Source organism: Monodelphis domestica, chromosome 5 (genome assembly GCF_027887165.1).
Source record: "Monodelphis domestica isolate mMonDom1 chromosome 5, mMonDom1.pri, whole genome shotgun sequence".
NCBI lineage: Eukaryota > Metazoa > Chordata > Mammalia > Didelphimorphia > Didelphidae > Monodelphis > Monodelphis domestica.
The window spans coordinates 95,461,131-95,483,876 of record NC_077231.1 but is presented as its reverse complement, the minus strand read 5'-3'; the positions used below and the strand labels follow the sequence as shown (position 1 = coordinate 95,483,876).

At 41.9% G+C, this 22,746-nt stretch overlaps 1 protein-coding gene and 1 long non-coding RNA gene across 3 annotated transcripts in view; one reads left to right on the top strand and one right to left on the bottom strand.

The window, feature by feature from the left end:
• The window catches only part of SYN3 (synapsin III), a 511,134-nt gene that overhangs the window by 342,058 nt on the left and 146,330 nt on the right, over window positions 1–22,746 (top strand). The gene's annotated exons all lie outside the window — the stretch shown is intronic.
• Window positions 10,958–13,214, bottom strand: LOC103094562 (uncharacterized). The gene is made up of 2 exons (XR_472569.2): window positions 13,128–13,214; window positions 10,958–11,272 (listed from the first exon to the last, which is right to left on the bottom strand). It is a non-coding gene; the product is annotated as an uncharacterized LOC103094562 (long non-coding RNA).

Sequence of the window (22,746 nt, the reverse complement as noted above, 5' to 3'; positions counted from 1 at the left end):
TCCCAACAGGCCATCCTGCCCATCCCTAGGGGGCCAGATGTTGACAACAGATTCTTATCATCAGCTCCCATGGTCTCACCCATCCAGCTGGATTTTTACAAGGCTGCAGGCCTTCCTTTGAGAGATGACACCCACCACCTACAATGTGCGAAGTTGGAAGCCTGGCTTCCTGCAATGAAATGATGGGCAGCATCCTTGCTTGAAGGATGCTGTGTGACTGGTCTTTGGTTTCCCAACATAATCTTACAAAATGGAGATGCTGGTCCCATTTTCCTTACAGGGAGGTTGTGAAGATCAGAGGAGATCATGAAAACAGATTATAATAAAGTGATTTTGACAGGAGAAAGAAATCCAGTGATTCTAGAATGAGGAGAACAGAGTTCCAATCCCAGCTTTCACATTTCATAGCTGTGTGACCCTGAGCAGTCCCTTTTCTTGTCTGACTTCATTCCCTGAATTGTAAAATGGGGAGACATCTCACAGGACTATTGAGAAGAGAAGCCTCAAAGACTTTCAGAAACTTATTCATTCATTCAATGAACATCTATTAAATGCCTACTATGCTCCAAGTCCTGAAGATACGAAAAGAGACAAAAAGCTCCTGTCTTCAAAGACCTTACAATCTAATGCAAAAGACAAAATACAAACAAAAAACCAACAATGAAAAAAAAAATATATATATGTATATATATATATATATATTTAGTGATCTACGTACAGGATAAATAGGAAATAATTAAAAGAGAGAAAGCTAATGTAGGTTCAAATGAAATGGGAAGTTATTATAAGTTTCAAACCTACTTTCAAAACCCTGACTTGGGTGACCTAAGAAGTCACTTCTTTCCCTCTTGGTCTCAATTTCCTGACCTGCAAAACAAAAAGGCAGAACTAGCTGGCTTCTGAGATTCCTTGATCCTCTATAGCTATGACTCTGTAATCTTGTGGCAGCAGTGGTGGGATGAAGAGAAGATACCCTCATCCCTAGCATCTCTGTTCTAGAGTCTGCATTAAAGATGTATTAAAGAAAAATTTCAGGAGAATGTTGTCTCTTCCAACCAAGGGGGTCCGGCCAAGAGCATCATTTTCTTTTTATCCACCACAGCCCTCCTCATTCTCCACATCCCCCACAGCAGTTACTGGGTTCCATTGATCTCCTATTTCCAATCACCCCTACAAAACATTGCTAGGTCAATATCATTTATACATATACTGGTTGAGTTCCTCTTCTGCTCTTCAGTCTTCTGTGGCTCTCTCTTGCTTAATAAAGTCTGAATACCTTTTCCCAGGAATCCAAGGTCCATTGATATCTTAGTTTTATTTCATATTATTCTTGCCTGTAAACTCAATTGCAGTAGTCTTTGAACCCAGGACCTCCCATCTCTAGACCTAGCTCTAAATCCATTAAGCCACCTATTCCCTTAGAACCAATCTAAATCCCACCTCCTCTTGGAAGCATTCTCTGATTTTCCTATCAATAGATATAAAACATTGTAAGGATTAAATGAGATGTGTATAAAATGCTTCACAAATCTTAAAGCATTCTGTGCATGTCATCTACTCAACCATATAAGCATCTTCAGTCAACATCTGCAGTATCTTTCTTAATATTATTTTTCCAGGCTAATCACCCATTACCCTCTCTCATGCCAAACTGGCGTCCTATACAACAATCCGGCTCCCACTTCTTTGCCTTTGCAGTAGCTGTGTCCCCATGTACCCCCTGACCTTCTTGAATCCTAATTTCCTTCAAGATTCAGTTCTGATGCCCCTTCTACCCTGAAATTACTTTGTACATGTTTCAAATTTATTTATGCCTACAATTCTCATTCCCTAGTAGGACAGAAGTTCTTTAAGGGCAGGGATGATTTCATTTCTTCCTATCCTCAATATCACCCACAATGCTTAACACATATATGAAGTTTGATGAATTGAGTGGGAATAGACTTGTCTCTTTAGAGACCAGCATCATCTTTGTTTCATGAAACTTCATTTCAAAGAGGGCAAACCAGGTCCACTTATCCTTTTGGCAGCTCCAAGCATACTCCCAGAGGCTTTTCTCCCTAAGCAGCTCAACCACTTCTAAGGGTCGTTTTTATTTGAGTCAGTTAACATTTGTGAAAAAGTTGTAGCAGACACACAGAAGACACAGAAACACAGGAAGGTAATCTTCTCTTAAGATCTTTCCAAAGAACTATGTGCCCAACTTAAATACCTACTATGTGTTAGATTTAAGCACTTACTATGAACCAGGTCTAAGTACCTACTATGCAGCAGGTCTAAGCACCTACTATGTTCCAGACTTAATTACCTACTATATGTGGGATTTAAGCACCTACCATGTGCCAGGCTTAAGTGCCTACTATGAGCCAGTCCTAAGTACTTACTATGTACAAGGTCTAAGCACCTACTATATGTCATACTTAAGTATCAACTATGTGGCAGGTTTAAATACCTACTATGTGCCAGCCTTGTGTTCAAGGACCAAAACACCTACGATGTGCCACTTAAGAGTCTACTGCAGTGATGGTGAACCTTCTAGAGATAGAGTGCTATGCCCTGCCCCCACCCCAGGGACTGTGTGTTGTGCCCCTACCCCTACAACATGATAGGTGCACCCCACCCCATCTTTACCTCACATAGGGGAAGGAGGAAGCCCTCCCATTGGACTGCTGGGCAGAGGGATGGGTGAAGTGAGGAATGTCCTCAGCGAGTATAGAGAGGGGGAGGGAGGTGTCCCTAGCACTCTGCTCTCCTCCAGCTCTGCCTCTTGTGAGCTGCCCACCTTTCCCACTGTGTGCTCCCATTGGCTGCTGGGCAGAGGGGCAAGAATGTGAAAAAATGTCATCAGACACAGTGGAGAGGGGGAGGGGAGCAGCTCCACCTGAGTCCCTCTGCCTGTCTAGTAATCAGCTCTGGAGAGGAGGGGAGGGGGGAGCATGGCCGGGTGCCCACAGAGAATGCTCTGCATGTCATATTTGGCACCTGTGCCATAGGTTTGCCATCACTGGCCTATTATGTGTCAGGTTTAAGAACCTATTATGTTTAAGGCCTAAGCACCTACTGTGTGCCAGGCTTAAATACCTGCTATGTGCCAAACTTAAGTACCTATTATGTATCAGTTTTAAATACCCACTATGTGTCAGGCTTAAGTATCTACATTGAGCCAGGCATGGGGTCTCTTCCCTCATTTCCCCCTTCTAGGACAGAAAACAGGGTCTACTGGGTTTGGTATCAGAAACCTGAGTTCATATTCCAGCTCTCCCACTTATTACCTATGTGACTTTGGGCAAGTGACCTCTCTAGGCCTGAATTCCCTCATCTGAAAAATGAAGGAATTGGATGGTTTGTCCCTTGAGACCTCTTCCAGGTCTAGATTTCCCCATTCCCTTTCTGCATCTTCCAACCCTGTCTTTGAATGGGGCACTAGGACTCTATGTGTGAAAGAGCTTGGTATTTGGTGCCCATTTCCTGGTCTGCTTTTTACCAGCCACATGTCCTTAGGAACTCACCAATCATCTCTGGGTCTTTGGGGCTCACCTATAAAATGAAAGAGTTGAACTAGCTGATCCCTAAAGTCAAGCCTGGCTTTAAATCCTGTCATTTGCAGTAACAGTGATAATGACCAAATCTAACACCAATTGGGGGAAGTGGGAAAGGACTGGACAACGACTCTGGACTCATAGTCTTCCAAGTCTTAAGAGAAGGAAGGAGTGGGGGAAGCAGGAAATGAGAGGACTTAGGAGAGGGCACAGCTGTTCTGGAACTCTGAGGACAAAGTGTCCCAGGATGGGTTAGTGGGGAGGCCACAAGATTTAGGGGAATGAAATGTCAGAGGACCACTAATGAGCCCCTGGGATGCTGGAACCTTGGGGCAAGGATCACCCTGTCTTCCTTAAAGTTCTTATCGCTTATGATCTCACTCTGAATCCTGGTGATCCTGTTTAATTGCTGTGTGATCTTGGGTAAATTATTTAATGTCTGTGGGGCTCAATGTCCCAAGGAGGAAATTGAACTAGACAGACCAGCAGTGTCAAGTAGAAATGGGGTCACTAAACCATACCTAAGGATCCCTGCAGGTCCCATATTGACTTAGACAATCACACATTGATATATTTCTGCTTTTTATTAATACATTCCTGCATTAAAGTCAGAGAGCAACTCTATTTGCATGGGAATTCTTGGGTATTGTGGGCCAAATGGCCTCGTGGTGGATACCTCTGAGTGAGGAGATTATCTCTAAGATCTGTTTTCCCTCTGCTCCATCATAGAGTCCATTTCAGCGATTATTCCAAAGCTCCCTGACAAGCTAGTAGCAAAGCAAGGCTGTGAATTCCAGCCCCAGGGCTCTTCCCATTAAATCACATTACAGATGTTTACAGCTCCTACCTCCTACCTGGAGAAACATTTCATGTTGCCACCTGTTCAGTGAGTGCTCCACGTTCAAATGATATTTCATAGGATTTAGAATTATGTCTAGATTTTTGAGTCTATTTGTAGAAGGTCAGTGCTGGAATGGAACTTAGAACATGGTACATCAAAACTGGGAGAGAACTTAAAACCTAGCATTTCCAAATTTACAGGGGTGTTGGGTTGTAGAAAGTCAGAAGTGAAAGAGAACATAAAACATGGAACCCCAAAACTTGAAGAGGAACTTAGAATACATCAGGTCATAGAAAATCCCCTTATGTGACTTCTAAAGTACACACTATTACATTTCCATTTGATGTCTTGTAATGAGAAGCAATATGGAATCCCAGAAGAGCACTAGAGTGATGCTGCATGTCCTGACAACTCAAGTAACATCTCTTAGCCTCAGTATCCTCATCTGTAAAATGGAGACATTAATAGTGTCCCTCCTGGCTTCATAGGATTATCAGGAACAGATTGCTTTCTAAAACTCCAAGTTGACTCATTTGTCACTGCTTTGTCTCCTCACTTATAAGGACTTGTCAGGTCCCTGTGGGCAGGCACCACACTGAATGTGGAGTCAGGGAGGTCTTGTCTGGAATCCTGGCGCTGCTACTCAACATGGAGAGGCAGGACCCTGGGACATGTTGCTTTCTCTCTCTGGGCCTCAGTTTCTTCCATCATAAAATAGAGGGAAGGGAACAGATGGCCATGAAGGCCCCTTTCAGCCTGACCAGCTAGAATTCTGGGGCACAATATTGGTCTCCCTTGGCTAGCACTGTGCCAGGTTTTCAGCCTCAATGCTCAGGAAATCTGGGATGAAAGAAAAGCTGGTTTCTGGTCCTGAATCTCTCCCCTTACTTTCATCCAGAGGTCATTGTGGGGATGTCCCTGATGACCTGGTCAGTTTGCTAGGGGCCCCTGCAGTCTCTTTTGTTTGTTTTCCCAACTCCAAGCAGGTTTTCCAAATGACTGTTGTTAGTCATCATTAGGGAGTCATGACCCTAGGGGGCTTCTCAGTTGGGTCTGTTTCTTCTCAAGAGTCCCACTTTGGATGGGGCCATCAATTACCCAAGAGGCTGCTGCCCCTTCCCAAAATGAGCCATGGCCCAAATCAGTGTGTGACTTTATCTTGCTCCCACTGGGAGCTCCCAATCTGGGCCCACTCACCCCTCCTTAGGCTGCTGAGAATACCTCAGATTTCAGCCAGACTTCATGTGGATGCCTCAGGGATCAAGTCAGAAGTCCTGAGCTCAAGAGGTCCACCAGCCTCAGCCTCCTGGGGAGCTGTTGGGATTGGAGAGGAATGGGGGTGCCATCAGCCCTGGAAAAATCTGGATTCTAAGAGAGAGGCATTGCAGGGCTCCAGGATCCAAGAAAGGTTAAGAACCCCTGGTCCAGAGATTCCCCCTGCATTTAACTCTGGTTTGGAGGCACGATGAGCCAAACTGACCCTCCCCCAACATACTTCTAGAGGCCAACACTATGGGAATCCACAGCAGAAGCCCTCTGATCCACTGGGAACTCAGGGGAGCTGCCCAAATCTGTGCAGCCCTTTTCATCTGCAATTCCCCAAAGTGGAACATTTTAGAAAAATCCTAGAGCTGGACTCGAAACCCAAAGAGCTATAGCAGCAGCAACAACAATAATAGTAATAGTTGTAAATGTCACTGTAGTAGTGGTAGTAGTTAGTGATAAGTAGTAGCAGTAAGTAGTAGTAGTTATAGTCACAGTACTTAGAAATAGTTATAAGTAGTAGTAGTTATCATCATATTAATAGTTAGTAGTAACAAGCAGCAGTAAATAGTAGTAGTAATAATTCCAACATGGCCAAGGCTGAAATGATAGAAAAAATATATCCTGCAGGAAGTTTTTTTGGTTTGTTTTCTTTTCCCCTGATTTCTCACTGAAAACCTATGAGCCTGGGGGCCTGTGCCTCTGTCTTGGTCATGTAAAATGATTGGACTAGACAGCGTAGGAAATCTAGCTGCAGCATCTGGGGATTCAACATATTGCAAGATAAAAAGATAGGGTGACTTGGGGGTACCAGAATCTGGGTTTGAATCCTGGTTGTACCCCCTTACTACCTGTCTGGCCTTTGACAAACCACTTCTCCCTGATCTCAATCCCCATCCTTTATAAAATGAAAAGGTTGGACCAGGTGGCTTCTCCATCCCCGATGGCTCTAACTTGATGTTCCTCTGATCTCAGAAGAAGGGTCTGCAGCCTCAGTCTATCACAGCTTTCCAGGGTCACGTCCTCTTACCCACCCTTATGTCTAACATTATATACCCACCATCCCTCAGGCCAAGCCCATGCCCACTTTTCTGCCCTCTGTGGTCTTCAAGTTCACATAACCTCCCAGGAATGTTGTCCTCCCAGGCAGCGCGACAATCCCAGCATTGTCCTAGAAATAATTGGGTGGCGTTTTTTTCCCCTGACTTTAAATCAGACTGTTTACTTTCCACACTGTCTCTGGAATAGGGAAGAGACAGGAGGGGCAGAAGCAAGACAGTGACCCAGTCTCTGTGGCTGGTGAACTCCTCTGGCACCTTAATGGACCTGCTAGTGGGGGCAGCTGGGGGGGCTCACAACCAGGGGAGCTGCCTTGGAAAAGAAATAGGGAAGGCTACAACCCACGGTCTGAGAATTGAGCCTTAGGGACCCAGGGGAGCTCTAAGATCATCCCAATCACCCTCATGTGCATTGTGGCTCCTTTGATTGCCTGAGTCTACATCCAAAGCCTCCATCCTCTCCATCCTTGGGGCCAAGCACAAGCCTCAGCTCCTCTCCACCCCCCTTCTCCTGATCCTCTAAGGCATCGATGGACTGGCAGGAACTCTCCGGAAGGCTCAGTCCTTTGGCCTAGCTTTAATCAACCTTGAGTTGCACCTGTGGGGCTCTCTCTGCCTGCAACCACACACCTGCAAACTCTTGCCTACCCACATACTGCAGGGAGTACAAAGGTGGGGCTGGGGAGGGGTAAGCAAATAGCCCTCTGCCCCAGAATCTGGCTCGCCTGTAAGTATCTTAGGATGCCTCTTGCTATTTTTCTGGCCTCCTAACATCTACCTGGCCATGGTCCTGTGATGTCCGATTGTCAGCATCCTTTACTCCTGACACAAATATTACCAAGCCAATAGGGGACGGCCTTAAAGTTTTCACAGATGTGCTTCCCTCTGGCTAGCCCCTTTAGGGTCTGATGGCTTTCACCAAAGCCTGGGGACACACTCTATACAGAAGAACAGGGGCATTCAAAGGGAAGCCAGCCAGAGGACCGGACCAAACACCCCCCCCCAGGTTATTCCTTTGCCACACAAAGATCCATCCCTTGGCTCTTACTGACAGCCACGGGCCCTTCAGCAAGAGAGCCATCATAGATACGTGAGACCAAAAGCCTTGGGAGAGGCTGAGCTTTCATAGACTCAGCCACAGGCAGCATGAGAGAATGAAGAGAGCCCGTGTCCTCTTCAGAGTGGTTAGCAGCTGCTACTTCCTGCCTCCTCCACAGTCCATCTTTCCTGGCACAGGAATACCAATAGGACCTGCTCAGTTGATGCCCTCGAATCAGACTTCTGGCCTTCTTGCACCCATGGTATTGGGCAGACCACCTTCCTGCCTGGCCAAGCTCGTGGTCCTACCTCTCAAGGCAACCATGCTTTGTTTGTGCCCCAATCTCTCCCTTCTCCAAATTCATATAGCAAGGGCACTTACTTACATCTATTTTTGTTATTATTATTAATTATTCCAGGCAGTTAATAACACAGAAAGTAATGCGATGCTATAGGGCAAATGTAGAGTCATAGGTTGTTATAAGCCTGAATCCCATTTCTGGTACATGCTACTTGAGGGACCTTGGGCAAGTCATTTTTCTTTTCTTGGACTATTTCCTTATCTGTACAATAAGAAGTCTAGATTAGATGATCTCTGAGGTTCCTTGGAAAAAAGCTGGTTCTGGAATAAAGGACTGAGTTGAAATCCCTTCTCTGATGGTCACTACCTGTGTGAATTTGGACTTATCACTTAATTCTTTCTGAACCTCAGTTTTTTCTTCTGTAAAATTGGAGAGTTGAACTAAAAGCCCTCTGGGGTTTCTTTCTAATTCTAAATAGATGCTCTTATGAACTGCCCAAAGCCTCAGTTTTCTCATCTGTAAAATGAAGGAATTAGACTAGAGCATCTCAAAGGTCCCTTCCAGCTCTAGACCTTGGATCCAGTGAGGCTTCTGGATTTAAATTCTATAAATCTGATGAAGGGAACAGAGGCAATACGATGAATTAATCTGCCTTTATTAAGTGCCTATTGTATGCCAGGCACAGTGCTAGATACTGAGTATATCAAGGCAATAATGAAATTTGTCCTCAAGGAGTTTATATTCTGTTGGGGGGGACATACATAAATTAATCCAAGTTAAGTACAAGGTAATTTGGGGAGGGAGGGTACTAGCATGGAAGAAGGGTCAGGAAAGGTTTTATGAAGAAGGTAGTGCTTGAACCAGGTCTTGAAGGAAAAAGGGATTCAAAGAGATGGAGATAAAGTTGGGTACAGAGCAGGCTGCTTGGGGAATAGCCAATGCAAAGGGGTGGAGGTGGGAGATCACATGTTGTAATGAGCATCAGCAAGGGCTGTTTGGTTAGACTACAATTTGGTGAGAGAAGATACTGTATAATAAGGTTGGAAAGGTATGTTGAGACCAAGTTATGAAGGACTTTTTTTAACACTAAACAAAGAAGTATCCATACTGGATTCTAGGAATGATCTAAAGCCAGTGGTATTTATTCAACAGGATAGTAACATGGTCAGACTGGATGGGAGAGGAGAGGGTTGGAGGGATGGAGGGAAACATGCCAGGATATTACTGTAACAGTGCAGATGAGAGCCTAAACCAAGGTGGTGATGACAAAGAGAGTGCAGAAGACAGATGGGAGAAATATTGTAGAAGAAGAAGAAGACTCCCCATTTGGCAACTGAATGTATATGTACCAAAGGCAGGATTAATAGCTAATATTTATACATTGTCTACTATGTGCCAGGTCCTGAGCTAAGCACTTTACAATTATTATCTCATTTGATCCAGTAGGACAGATGCTATTATTAGCCCCATTTTACAGATGAGGAAACTGAGGTAAACAAGAGTGAAATCACTTGCCCAGGTTCACCCAGATAGTATCTGTGACTGGATAGGAACTCAGTTTTTCCTGACTTCAGGCACAGCACTCTATCCACAGGGCCACTTTCCTGCCCAAATTCAAACCCAGATCTTTGTAATTTCAAGTCCAGCTTCTCTCCCCTATGCTACATTGCCTTTTTAGAGATCAACAATTCTCAGAATGTGATCTGGAGGGCCTTGAGATCCTTTCAGGGGATCCACAAGGTCAAAACTATTTTCACCATAAAACTTTTTGTTGCTGTTGAATCATTTCAGTCAGGTCTGACTCTTTTGTGACCCCATTAGGGGTTTTCTGGGTAAAGACACTGAAGTGGTTTTGCATTTCCTTCTCCAGCTCATTTTACAGATAAGGAAACAGAATTAAGTAGTTCGCTCAAGGTCACAACATTAGTAGGTGACTGAGGAAAGATTTGAACTCAAGTCTTCCTGACTCCTGACTTCCTGAAATTTTAATTTCAAATGGAATAAATATTGATATCTATAAGCCTTATAAACAGAAGTTCTTCTGGAAGGTCTTCAATAATTTCTAAGAGTATTAAGGGGTTCTGAGATAAAAAAAAAACTTTTGAGAATCTCTGTTCCACCTTAAGGAACGTCTTCTTCCTTTTGGCTCTTCCTTCTACCAAGGTCTCTTCCATGCCTTTGTAGGAGATTTTATCCATTACTCTGTATAAAAGAATTAACTTCCTTTGGCCAGCCCCCTCCCTGATGGCGAACCTTCCTGAATTTAGCTAAACTGGTTCCTGGATTAGAGACATATGGTCCATTACAGGGCTCCCACTCACAGCCTTCCCAACTTGGAAAGACCTGCCAGAATGCAAGCTTCATCAGCCCAGGCTTTGAGAATGCAGGGTCACCTCCACACCATGGGGAGGAACTCAGAGGAGGGGGCACAGGCACTCAGTGAGTCCCTGCCAAATGAGCTATGTACCTGTGAGTGCCAAGTTCCGAGGATGGAGAGCGAATCCCAGACTGGTCAAAGAATCAGAACATTTTAGAGGGAGCAGAGTCACGGCTTTGTATTATAATAACAGAGTGTTAGAGTGGATACCAAGCTGGACTCAGAGTCAGCGACATGAGCTCAAGTCCTGCCTCTGACACATACCTGGGGTTTTATCCTGGACATACCACTTAACCTTGCCCCTGGGGGGAGAAGTCATAGATTTGTATCTCAACTAATTATTCTTACTTAAGGACATCTTTTCCCCCCTATGCTACTGGTGAGGAAATATTGCCAACATCCCCCTTAAAATTCATCACCTTAGGACAAAGCCCTGATTATCTTACTCTAGTTAAAGCTCTAGACTATATTCATTCACTGGAAAATCAAATACTGAAGATGAAGCTTAAATTCTTGGCCACATAATGAGAAGACAGGACTCATTGGGAAAGACCCCGATGTTGGGAAAGATTGAAGGCAAAAGGAAAAGGCGATGACAGAGGATGAGATGGATAGATAGTGTCATGGAAACAGTGAACATGAGCTTGGACATACTTGAAGAGAGAGTGGAAAATAGAAGAATCTTGTCCATGGGGTCAAGAAGAGTCAGACATGCCTGAACAACAGGCTTAGAGCGGATCCAGTGCACGGTTCAGGGTGCCCCTCGCCTTTAGACTTGATCTTCATTTGAGAGTACTGGTAGGGAAAGGGACCTAAATCCATGGTTCCACATGAAGATCCCTAAGATGACAAAACTGGGAGAAAAGATAGAGGAAATTCTTAACCAAGAGTTACCAATGAAATCACAAGATCCAGCCTGTGGATAACAGTCATCAGAACTAATGCTAGAGTTTCTATCCAGAGTTGAGTTTAATCTGCTAAACCCTCTTCCTCCATGTGCCCCCAAATTATATTTTTATTCTATTTTCATCACAATAGCTCTGTGATCACACAAAGAATAAGCCTTACTCCTGGGAATCTCACACACCTTAGAAATCACATAGTTGAGGCAGTTAGGTGGCTCGGTGAATAGAGAGCCAGGTCTGGAGTCAGAAGGACCTGGGTTCAAATATGAACTCAGATATTTCCTAGCTGTGTGACCCTGGGCAAGTAACTTAACCTTGTTTGCTTAGCCTTTGCCCTTCTGTCCTAGAGTTGTTAATAAGATAGAAAGGAAGAGTTTAAAATTTTACATAATTCATTTTCTTTATGGAATTAGAGGCTAAAAGAGGGAAAATTATTTCTCCAAGGTCACAAACCAATAAATAGGATCACCACCCTACTTTTAGGAACAGGAAGTTTCTCCACTCCCCTCCCCTCCAACTTGAGTAGCCAAAGTCTTCCTTTTCCCAATAGAAGTTACCAAAAGAAGATGAGATTTGGTGTGTGTTGGGGGGGGGGTGTTATTCTGAACTTTATGCTTATACCAGAGATATCACCTGGGTAGAACAAACAGACCTTTGTCTCGGGCTACTGAAAAGGACACTAACATTTCCAATCCTTTTGCAGCATAGAAAAAAAAATTGACTTTAGTATGTCATTAGTAAGCACAACTAGTTAGCTGAAATACAAAGGGGTGGCTTCTCTAATGAGAAAAAAGAGATGTAGAAGGGACCCATAGTGAAGAAGTCTAAATTTGGAGTCAGAGGATCTGGGCTCGAATCCTACCTCATATACTTCCTAGTTGGATGTGACCCTCAGCAAGTTGCTTAAAGCCTCTAGACCTCGGATTCCTCATCTTCATTTCTTTAGTCTCAAGGTCCACTATGGCTAGTTTAGTTATGCATTCCCAACTCCACTGGGAGGGGAGGTCTATTCATCTACAAGGCATTTAAAAAGAACTTCACACCGATGTGTACGCATCTCTCTTCTGTCCTCTCATTCCTGTTATTTCCCCTAGTCCTCTCCAGCCTTAATTTCCCCTTGACCGCCAAACTTCTAGCTGTAGGATTGGGCCCCCCAAGTCCTTGGTAAGATTCCTAGCCCCACCACAGGGAAAGAGTGAAAGTCATTCACTGATGACGGCACTTGGCACGGGAGTATTGATGTATCGATGTATCACTGCTCTGGCATGGCCAAGGGAAGTTTAATTTCCATCTTCAATTGCTATGACTCATCCTTTCAGTTTCTTATTGGCTGTCCTGTCTGCCCTTTCTCCCTCCCTCTTCCCCCAACACATTCCATCATTCTTGCCTACCTATGGATGACCTTCAAGTCTTTGCAGGAAGGCCCCTAATATAGGAATCCCAAAGAGCTTGGCAGCCATTATCGAGAAAGGCGGTACTTGCCCTTGTCCCCGAATTTTTATAGTACTTTAAAGGTGGCAGTGTCTTTTACATACATTATACCACTTCATGCTCTCTCATGTCCAACCCCTTCTCCCTACTCCCATGGCTACCATCTTAGTTCAAGCCTTTATTGACTCTACCCTAGGCTATAGCAACAGCCGCCTCAAATCCCACTCTGCTCCAATCCATCCTCTTCTGCATGGCTGTCAAAACAATTTTTTTTGAGCAAAGTTATGACCTTGTCATTCCCCTGCTCAACTACTCCAGTGGCTGGCTATTGCTTCTAAAATCAAACACTTACTCCTCCCTGACCCCAACCTACCTTTTCAAGCTAATTACATGACTCCCCTTTTGGCACTCTCCAACCCAGACAAACTAGTCTTGCTGTTAATTATAATAATGATGGTGATAATGATGATGAGAGTAGAAACAGTAATAATAGCTAGTATTTAGATAGTGGTTCACAGTTTGTGACGTGCTTCACATCTGTTAGCTCATTTGATCTCACAAAGGACAGTATTTCATCCCTTGTTTGGGGATTGCTTTGGCACTGGGTGAGTGTCTCCCATGTGTGAAATGTACTCCTTTCTGACCTCTACCTCCTCTGTAAAATAAGGGTGATGGCTAGAGAGCCATCTCTGGCAGCCCAGCTCTGTGATCTACATATGGAGATCTCTTTGTAAATCTTAGACTGCTAGGTGAGGACCAGACATTATTATTTTGTTAAACGCTTACCTTCTGTCTTAGAAACAATACTGTGTATCGGTTCCCACAGAAGAGCAATAAGGGCTAGGCAATGGGGGTTAAGTTTCTTACCCAGGGTCACATACACACTAGGGAATATCTGAGGCCAGATTTGAACCCAGGACTTCCCATCTCTGGGCCTGGATCTCTATCCACTGAACCAGTTGATCCCCTGCCTACTGTCATTGAACATGGTGGCACACTTGAGACCTCAGAGTAACAACCCAAGCACTGCTTTCTACATGAAGATTTCCCTCATCCTACCAAGTTAGTGATTGATTGTTTTGTTTTGTTATTGAGAAAGGGGCTATAAGCATCACTATTTTTTAATAGATAGGGAAACTGAGGCCCAGGATGTGGGCATGTGACTTGCCCACATCAGGAGTGACATAATTGCTGTTTCCTCCCCTCCACTCTCCCTCCTTCATTTCAAAAGATTTTTTTCCTTGAAAATTCTTACCTTCCATCTTAGAATCAATAGTAAGAATTGGTTCCATGGAAATAAAGTAGTAATGGTTAGGCAATGATGGTTAAGTGACTTACCCAGGTTCATACTGCTAGGAAATATCTGAGTCTAAATTTGAATCCAGGACCTCCCATTTCCAGGCCTGGCTCTCTGTCCACTAAACCACCTCTCCTAGCTGCCCCCCATCTTAGAAGGTTGAAGTAAGAGTAAGTCAATGAACATTTTAAGCACCTACTGTGTACCATGTCCTGAAGATATACATAGAAGCAAAAAGTAATCCCTGCTCTCAAGCAGCTTCTATACAAGAGTGTGCATGTGAAAGATGTGGGATCCCTCAAAGGAACCAGAAACCCAGATGGACAGAACCAGAATGAGGCTCCTTAGCCCCTAAGTAGTTTCCTAAGGTTTCTCGGTACAGAAGGAAAGCCTAAATCTGAAAGAATACATTCCCACCTGAGGATCAGCTGGACCTGCCCTGTTTAGTGGGGAAGTAGTGTAATCCTGGGCAAGCCCCATTTCCCCCCAAAGAAGGATGGTTTTGTAGAATAACACCACCTGGTCCCTACACAGAACCCCGTAGTGCAAGAGTATGACACGAGGACCCAGAAAGAAAGGCATTATTTCACTTACCTCCAACCTTTTGGGTCCAGTTTCCAGCAGGGTAGCCAGAAGTGTGAAGGTGAGGAGTGAAAGGAGATACAGGTTCAAAGAGGGAATGTTGTCATTATAACATACAGTAGAAAGAACACTAAAATCAGAAGACCTGAGTTCAAATTCTACCTCTGATGTTTCCTACCTGAGTTCCTTTTCTCACCTATAAAATGAGAGGGTTAGCCTCCATGGTCTCTGAGGCCCCTTCCAGATCTCAATTTCTTCTTATGAACTGAAGAGCTGGAAAAGATCTCAGAGGTCCTCACATCCAGCCTGTACTCTCCTAAGACGATCTCCTTTACAGCATGCCTGACAAGAGGTCATTTGGCCTCAGAGCACCTTTCTTTCTTGCTTGCTCCATATGATTCTTCTTTTCTATTTTTAAACCCTTAACTTCCATCTAAGAATCAATACTGCGTTTTGGTTGCAAGGCAGAAGAGTGATAAGGGACAGGCAATTGAGGTTAAGTGATTTGCCCAGGGTCACACAGAAGCTAAGAAGCTTCTGAGTTCAAATTTGAACCCAGGACCTGACTCTCCTACCCAGCCACCTAGGTGCCCCACCTATTCTTTTAATACTCTAGGATAAGGATCATCAGGAAATGGTGATTTAAATTCATCATGGCAGCTAGGGACTCCTATTGTCTCTCTCTTACTATCTTGGATTTCAGCTCTCGGGCACTTTCTTGGGTGTTTTCAGTCCAACAATTATTCTTTGAGGGCAGGGAAAAAAAGTAAAACAAGAATTAAATCATTTTTCCTTCTCTTGACCATCTGTCACAAACCATCTCATTCACTCCTAGTTCTATCTCTTCTTTATTCATTTCTAACCCCCAATCCATATAGCTTTCTTTAAAACCATGTGTTGTGCTAAGCATTCCTTGCTATCTGCAGCTCATTCTCAGCTTTAGCAATCCCGATACTAGTCCCATAAGACTGGGCCACACCTTTCTTTCATCCAGTTACCTGTTCTTTCCATCATCTGAATATGCCTTTGTGAAATCTAACTTGATGAATTCCCTGTGGATTCCTATTGGTCTCTTTAGACTGCTCCTTCTTCCTGGGAATTATTCTTTTTCCTTATTTTTTTGGAATTTCTTTTTTATTATTTATTTATTTAGAATATTTTTCCATGGTTACGTGATTCATGATTTTTTCCACCCCTTTTCCCTCCCCCCTCCCAAAGCTAGCATCAGTTCCACTGGTTTATTATATATGTATCATTGTTCAAAACCTATTCACATATTATTCATATTTGCAGTAGAGCAATCTTTTAACACCAAAGCCTCAATCATATCCCCATCGAACTACATGATGGATCATATGTTTTTCTTCTGTGTTTCTGCTCCCACAATTCTTCCTCTGGATGTGGAGAGCATCTTTCTCATAAGTCCCTCAGGATTGTCCTGGATCATTGCTTTGCTGCTAGTGGAGAAGTCCATTACATTCAATTGTGCCACAGTGTATCCATCTCTGTGTACAATGTTCTCCTGGTTCTGCTCCTCTCACTCTGCATCAATTCCTGGAGGTCATTCCAGTCTCCATGGAATTCCTTCACTTTATTATTCCTTTGAGCACAATAGTATTCCATCACCAACAGATACCACAATTTGTTCAGTCATTCCCCAATTGAAAGGCATTCCCTCATTTTCCTTTTTTTTTTGCCACCACAAAGAGTGCAGCTATGAATATTCTTGTACAAGTCTTTTTCCTTATTATCTCTTTGGGGTATAAACCCAATGGTGCTATGGCTGGATCAAAGGGAAGGCATTCTTTTAAAGCCCTTTGCTCATAGTTCCAAATTGCCCTTCAGAATCGTTGGACCAATTCACAACTCCACCAGCAGTGGAGTGTCCCAATTTTGCCACATCACCTCTAACATTTATCACTTTTCTTTGCTGCCATATTGGTCAATCTGCTGGGTGTGAGGTGGTACCTCAGAGTTGTTTTAATTTGCATTTCTCTAATCAGAAGGGTTTAGAACACTTTTTCATGTGATTATTGATAGTTTTGATTTCTTTATGTGAAAACTACCAATTCATGTCCCTTGACCATTTATTGATTGGGGAATGGTTTGATTTTTTGTAAATTTGACTTAGTTCCTTATATATTTGGGAAATTAAACCTTTTTCAGAGAGTTTTGTTATAAAAATGTTCTCCCAGTTTGTTGCTTTTTTTATTGCATTGGTTTTGTCTGTATGAAACCTTTTTAATTTGATATAATCAAAGTCATTCATATTTTATAATGTTCTCTATCTCTTGCTTGGTCTTAAATTCCTTCCTTTCTCATAGATCTGACAGGTATACTATTCTGTGTTCACCTAATTTATTTATGATTTCACTCTTTATATTTAAGTCATTTATCCATTTTGAGTTTGTCTTGGCATAGGGTGTAAGATGTTTATCTAAACCCTTTTCTCAAAATTTCTTTCTTGAGAGCTACCCAGCCCTCCTAAGCTGACTTCCTATGTAGGATGAAAGTCCCATGGGATCCTAACTACCCTTCCTCTAAACCCTTTGAAATTTATCCTCTGAAAACAAAAGTACATAATAGATGATGCCTAGTTCTCTTCTCTTTCATGATCACAAATCCTAAGACATTGTGGTCCCCTCTACCTCAGATTCTCATCATTTCTATTTCAATTCTTGGTTTCTGCCTGTTGGTGAGAGTCAGGTTTCAGGTCCAGACTAGATTTTCCCTTTATTACTTCCTCTACTTTTTGAAGGATGAAATTATCATTAAGGCAAGCCAGAAAATAATTAGCTGCTGTGTATTTGGCAGCGAGAACTCCGACATAGCAGGATCACAGAATTCAAAAATCTTGGAATTGGCAGGGACATTAGAAGTCCATCTGGTCCAACCTGTACCTGACAAGAGACTTCAGCAAGTGGTCATACAACTTTTTCTTGAAGATGCCTTTTAAGGAGAGATCGACTGCTTCCTAAAGCAACCTATTTTTGGACTGCCCTAATTTTTAGGAAATGTTCTCTTTCTTTGAACTTAAATCTCTCTCTGGTTTTTCCATAAACTACTCTTATTTCTGCTCTCCTAAGATCACAGAAAACTGGTCTAATCCTTTTCCATAGGAATCTCTCAAATGCTTGAAGGCAGCTATCATTTCACCCCTAAGCATTCTGTTCACCAGCTAAATGACCCAAGTTCCTTCACTGGATCCTTATATGACATAATCTCAAGGATCTTGGCCCTCTTTTGTTATAAATGAAGAAATGGAGGCCATTTCTACAAGACCATCTTGGTTTGATGTGGAGTCAAAGCTGAAAAGTAATTGCAAAGAGTAATAGATTTTCAGTGGGCAAATTATGACTTCTATTAATAACATCATTTCAAGTCACTTTTATTATCTACAAAATAAGTGTCATATTTACACTACCTACTTTTTTCATAGATGATGGGGAGAAATGTACTTTGCAACCTGAAGGCGCTATAGAATTGTGTAACTGTTGTTGTTAGTGTTGTTTTTGTTGAAACAGGTGGAATGGAAACTGCCTCTACTGGTGGGTCCATATGGAGAGATGCTATGAGAGACACTCCACCCATCAATTTCTTTCACATAGATATCCCAGCTCTTCTGTGGAACCTAATCAGGGCTAGTCATCACATTCTCTGCTTTATCCTTAATTAGTCTCATTGACTAGGTGGCTCAGGCAACAGTGATACATTTTTGTTTCACTCTTCCCGGGATAAGAAATTCAGTTCTAAACCTTCTCAATCAGTATGTCCCATGGCTGCTAAATCTCTCCACTTCAGAATGAAAATACATATTTGCCAAGTCTAGTAGTATCTAAACTGTGGCAATTGTTTTATAATGGTTAAATATCCTCAGAAAATAGTATTAATCTTTATTGATAACTTTTCTTTTATCCCTTTCAACTTTTCCTAATAGCTTATGTTCTAAACATATGACCAATTTTCTCACCTTTTTGTGAGAATAGATAGATCTTTGCTCTATCACGTTTCTAATCCAACCATACAAGTAACTGATTTGGAAATAACTCCCATGGGGCCAACTAGTCATTTTCCATCTGTTAGGAAAGGGGTCAGCAAACTATGACCCATCTGGTCAGTTGTCTATTTTTGAAGGACCCACAAGCTAAGAATGGTTTTTACATTTTTAAATAAAGCTTCATCTTAGCTTACCATACATAAGAAGGCTGGGTTTGTCCCTAGGGCCATAGTTTGCTGACCCTGAGTGTTCGAATATGGTCAATGTCATATCCACCATGACCAGCACACCCAAGTCTTGAGAGTATTCATCCTGTAGCATGAGCCATCTATGTGGTCTCCAAGCCTTTAGATTCTTTCATTTCTTATTTGGGAGCCTTGTTTACATTTCTATTAATGTATTATATCACATTTGTTCCTTTGTCCAGGAATTCTTTATACCAATGAAAAAAGTAGGTCGAATCCCTTTCCCTACCACTGTTCCCTTAGTCTGATTTATTAGTGGCATTACAACCTTACAATATTTTTATCTTATGAAGACTTGCCCCAAACTGGAATCAGTTTATTAGCTGTAGGAACCCCTGCTCCCATCAAAATTAAATTGTGCCTAGTCTCCTGGCTAAGTGGCTGCTAATAAGGTAGCATAAGGAAAAGACAGGATTAATCTTGGGTACTAGAGGAAAGTCTTGTTGTAGGGATAACTTGGATCCAGCTACTACCCACAACATCCATGCTCAGGTCAAATTATGTGAAAACAGGAAAATTAAGAAATGAAGACATTTGTTTTTTTAAACCTTTATCTTCCATCTTAGAATTGATACTGTGTATTAGTTCCAAGGCAGAAGAGAGGTAAGGACTAGGCAATGGGAGGGTAAGTGACTTGTCCAGGGTCACATAGCCAGAAAGTGTCTGAAAACAGATTTGAACCCAGGACTTCCCATCTCTAGGCCTACCTCTCAATCCACTGAGCCACCTAGCTGCCCCTGAAATGAAGACTTCTTAAACCTTCAAGTCCAACATGAAATAGTATAAATTTTCATGAAATCAAGAGTACTAGTAAAGAAAGATTCATAAAAGAGCAACATGTCTTCTTTGGGGCTGGAATGGGGAAGAAACAATCTCACCTGTTTTCCCATAGGGGTTATAAAGGATTTCATTGGTTAATTATATGAGCCTCAGGGTTTCTGTAATCTGGTTGAGCAACCTACACTCTCCTCCTACTCCCTTCTCCACTTCCCTGAATTACTGGCCCATTTGCCCCATCTCACAAGGTCTCTCCCCTAAAGAACAGAAAGGAGGAACCTTAGAATTAATGTAGTCCAACTCTCTTTTTACAGATGAAGAAACTAAGGCCCAGAGACATTTGTTAAATGACTCTTCCAAATGTCAAAGATAAACATTGGAAAATAGGGCCTTTGACTATAAATCTAGCAATCTTACAGAACTGGCTGATCTCAACCTATCAGCAACTGGAGAAAGTTACAATCAAGCTAGATTTTCTACAATCTATATTTCTTGTGTTGAGTGACAGCACTGGTATAATCTATATTTGACTATTTACTGCCCTGGGAAGGAGGCAGGGAAGGGAGGGAGAGAATCTGAATGACAAAATGTCAGATAACGATTGTCAAAAATTGTTTCTACAGCTAATTAGAGAAAAAATTTTTAAGTTAATATTAAAAATATGTATATTTCAATTGTGAATTTTAAAAAACTCCAATTTTAATGAAAAAATCCACACAGGAGAAGCTCTGAGTTATAGTCATTCTATATTTTAACTGTACATTTGAAGAAACCTCAATTTTATGTAAAAAAAATCCAGTTATTTACCAGGTTGACTTAAGCCATATCGTACTACATATAGAGAGAATCAAAGGTCCTATTTACTAAAGTGGTTAGGGGTTCTAAAACTTTTTCTCTCAAGGTCCCATAGACTACTCAGTCCCATACAAAGCTCCCACAAAAACAGGAAGATTAACAATGTTATCCATGAAACATGACTGGGGAAGGAGGAATAATACAATATAGTTTTTAATGAAACAACCAAAAATATCAATTCACACATAAAACAAAAGTATAGCTACTTTGGTATAATAAATAAAGAAGTTTCCCATTATTACTTTAGCATGCCTTCATGCCAGAATTATTTTTTCTTACCTAAACTCTTCATCTATTTCTTCCTTCTGCCTGGATGGTCTGTGCCATACTCTGACAACATGATTCACTTTGGTTTCTTCCTCCCAAATTTTTTTTTAAAATAACCCTTATCTTCCATCTTAGAATCAATACCGTGTGTTGGTTCCAAGGCAGAAGAGTATTAAAGACTGGGCAGGGGGTTTAGTGAGTTGCTCAGAGTCACACAGCTAGGAAGGGTCTGAGGTGAAATTTGAACCCAGGACCTCCTATCTCTAGAACTGGCTCTCAATCCACTGAGCCATCTAGCTGTCCCCTCCCAAATATTTCCCACCATCATCCCTTCCTCTTTTTATTATATTTCTTTATATGACTACATTTTCTTCCTATATGATGCTAATTTCCTTATCCTGTTATGTTTAGCTAAGATATTCATTTACAGAGACATATTCTAGTCTTACTTTATGTATTTGAGTATGGATATCAGAAGCCATGGATTTTATATCTTCTTTTCTATAATTTTGTCTCCAGAGAATTACTGGCTATCCTTACTGCAATTTCTCTTCCAACACTGCAGCAGCTCTCTATGGTATCTACCTCGTTAAAATATATAAACTTTTCTAGCTCTCCTTAGGTACTTTTTTCTTGGTTTCTTTTAAAAATATTTTATTTTACAATTACATGTAATAATAATTTTCCACATAACTTTTCTGAAGTTATAAGATCCAAATTGTCTCCCTCCCTCACTACCCTACCCCTTTCTGGAGATAATAAGCAATTTGATCTGGGTTATACATGTATTATCATACAAAACATATTTCTATATCATTCATTGCTATAAGAGAATACTCATATAAAACTCAACCCCCCAAATAAAAACCCAATTAAATAAAGTGAAAACCCATATGCTTTCCTTCTGCTATTCTGCTCCCAGAATGTTCTTCCTCTGGATGTGGATAGCATCTTTCTCATAAGTCCCTCAGAATTGTCCTGGATCATTGCATTGCTGCTAATAGCAAAGTCTATCACAGATGATCATTCCACAATATTGCTGTTACTGTGTACATTGTTCACTTGGTTCTGCTTATTTCACTGTGCATCAATTCATTTATGTACTTTCCATCCCTGGCCAAGAACTTGTCTATGTAATCCCCATTCTATTTGCAGGCACAATATCCCTGAGTCTCATCTGGCTGATGACCTCTAAGGTAATCTTTCCTGCTCATTATCCATGATCCTTTTCTTCTCTTACTCTTCCTCCTCCTGACATAAGAGGGTTCCTCTGTCTTCACACCTTTTTCTCCTCTTTTTTATCCCAGGACCCCAAATTTGAATCTGGAAGGGAACCTAGAGACCATCTAGTCTCAGTCCCTCATTTTACAGATGAACCAGCTGAGGTTCAGTTGCCTGGTGGTTGAGGGATCTTCCCAAGTATACCAGGGAAATATTGAACAGAGCTGGGATTAGGATCTAGATATTCTTTTCCAATTTTAGAGTTCTTTCTACTGACCAGAGCTTTTCCCTTGGCTGGGGAACATCACAGTTCTCTTGAGAGAAGAAAGAAAACCAAAGATTAGCTAAGCAGTGATTGATAATGGAATATAGCTAATAAAAAAGAGAACCATCTTATACATTTGATTAGACTAAGAAGTCCTTTGGTTGGTATATAGCCTAGACTTGACTTTATTGGTCTTGTGAGATCTGATATCAAAAGCAAAAAACTGGATATAAAATATCCAGACTCTTGGAGCTCTTAGATTTAAAAAAAAAAAAAAAAGCCCTCTCCCTGACAACCTGAAGGGTAATCTTCCTTTAGTTTCTTTATGTTTCTCTTCCAAGAGGATAAGAGCTAGAACTTTAAGTACTTTCATTTTTCAGTCTTGTTTAACTCTTTGTGATCCCATTTGAAGTTTTCTTGCAAAGACACTAGAGTGGTTTGACATTTCCTTCTCCAGTTCATTTGATAGATGAGGAAACTGAGGCA